At 43.0% G+C, this 2,241-nt stretch overlaps 1 pseudogene; it reads left to right on the top strand.

Annotated features, from left to right (window-relative positions):
* The first annotated feature begins 203 nt into the window (after positions 1 to 203).
* LOC103737104 lies at positions 204 to 1,506 on the top strand (annotated as a pseudogene).
* Positions 1,507 to 2,241: the final 735 nt, after the last annotated feature.

Below are 2,241 nucleotides of genomic sequence, written 5' to 3'. Positions count from 1 at the left end.
GGTCTACATAGTGAGTTCCAGGATAGCTGGGGCTACAGGGAGACCCTGTCTCAAAAAAAAAAAAAAAAAAGAAAAAAAATTTAGAATACATTTAGATCTGAAATAGCAATTTAAGACATATATTTTTCGATTTCTCCTCAGGCATGCTGAAGCTTTGTTGGAGTCTGCTTGGATGCCAGGACCCAAGGGTCCCCAGAGGGAGGATGATGTTGGGCACTGAAGGCAGAGAGGGCTTCATGGTGGGGGTTCGGGGCTTGCCCTGGTCCTGCTTGGTGGACAAAGTGCAGCAGTTTTTTTCTGACTGCAAAATTCAAAATGGGGCTCAAGGTATTCATTTCATCTACACCAGAGAAGGCAGACCAAGTGGCGAGGCTTTTGTCGAACTTGAATTGGAAGATGAAGTCAAATTGGCCCTGAAAAAAGACAGAGAAACTATGGGACACAGATATGTTGAAGTATTCAAGTCAAACAATGTTGAAATGGATTGGGTGTTGAAGCATACTACAAATAGTCCTGACATGGCCAATGATGGCTTTGTATGGCTTAGAGGACTCCCCTTTGGCTGTAGCAAGGAAGAAATTGTTCAGTTCTTCTCAGGGTTGGAAATCGTACCAAATGAGGACTTCCGGGGGAGGAGTACCGGGGAAGACTTCGTGCAGTTTGCTTCATAGGAAATAGCTGAAAAGGCTCTAAAGAAACACAAGGAAAGAATAGGGCACAGGTATACTGAAATAAAGAGCAGCCAAGCTCAAGTTAGAGCTCATTATGATCCACCACGAAAGCTTATGGCCATGCAGAGGCCAGGTCCCTATGATAGACCTGGGGCTGGCAGAGGGCATAGCAGCATTGGCAGAGGAGCTGGTTTTGAGAGAATGAGGTGTGGTGCTTCTGCTGGAGGCTATGGAGGTTATGATGATTATAATGGCTGTAATGATGGCTATGGATTCGGTTCAGATAGAGTTGGAAGAGACTTCAATTATTGTTTTTTCAGAAATGTCTGATCACTGATATGGGGATGGCTACTTTCCAGAGCACAGCAGGACTCTGTATACACATACGGGGATTACCTTACAGAGCTACTGAGAATGACATTTATAATTTTTTTTCACCACATAACCCTGCGAGAGTACATATTGAGATTGGCCCAGACGGCAGAGTAACTGGTGAAGCGGATGTTGAATTTGCAACCCACGAAGATGCTGTTGCAACCATGTCAAAAGACAAAGCAAATACACATCACAGATATGTAGAACTCTTCTTGAATTCTGCAGCAGGAGCAAGCAGTGGTGCTTATGGTAGCCAAATGATGGGAGGCATGGGCTTGTCAAATCAGTCCAGTTATGGCGGCCCAGCCAGCCAGCTGCCGAGTGGTGGTTATGGAGGTGGCTACCATGGTCAGAGCAGCATGAGTGGATATGACCAAGTTTTACAGGAAAACTCCAGAGATTTTCAATCAAACATTGCATAGGTAGTCAAGGAGCAGTGAACAGCAGCTACTGCAGTAGTGGAAGCTGTGCATCTATGGGCGTGAATGGAATCAGAGGGGTCTAGCACGTCCAGTATGAGTGGTAGATGGGGAATGTAACTGATTTTGATCACTGACTCTTGGTCAACTTTTTTTTTTTTAAGGGGTAAAAAAGCCCTTCAGTTTAAGTTTTTGCAATCCAGGTTTGTGATTTATGCCTACTCTATAAGTGAGAATTGGGATCACTTAAGGTTCAATTTTTTTTAACTTTAAAAATAATATATTATTTTTATTTGTATGTATGTATTGCCTGCATGTAGGTAAGTGCACCCATGTCATGCAATGCCCGCAGAGGACAGAAGAGGCTGTCATATCTCCTGGAACTGGAGTTACAGACAGTTGTTACCTGCCATGTGGGTGCTGGGATTCGGACCCAGGTCTTCTGCAAGAACATTCAGTGTTCTTAACCGCTGAGCTATCTCTTCAGCCCCAAGGTTCAATATTTTTGAACACAGCAGACATCCAAGATGTAACAACGAAGTTGAGTAAACTATGGTAACTGTTAGACAATTTTCAGCTCTTCTCTAGTTATATTGTAGGATGTGCTTAAGCAGTGAGTGTATTTAGGTTAAAGCCGTTGAATTATGTTAAGTGTTGCTCTTATACTACATTACATTGAACACTGTTTGGATGCATGTTGGAAGACATGCTTTTTTGTAAAACTCAATATAGGAGCTGTGTCTACAGTTAAAAGTGAAACATTTGGCATGTTTGTT

The sequence above is a fragment of the Nannospalax galili genome, unplaced genomic scaffold (genome assembly GCF_000622305.1).
Source record: "Nannospalax galili isolate Female #2095 unplaced genomic scaffold, S.galili_v1.0 scaffold1258, whole genome shotgun sequence".
Classification (NCBI taxonomy): Eukaryota; Metazoa; Chordata; class Mammalia; order Rodentia; family Spalacidae; genus Nannospalax; species Nannospalax galili.
Note: the sequence above shows the minus strand (reverse complement) of the source record. Positions and strands in the feature narration are given on the sequence as shown.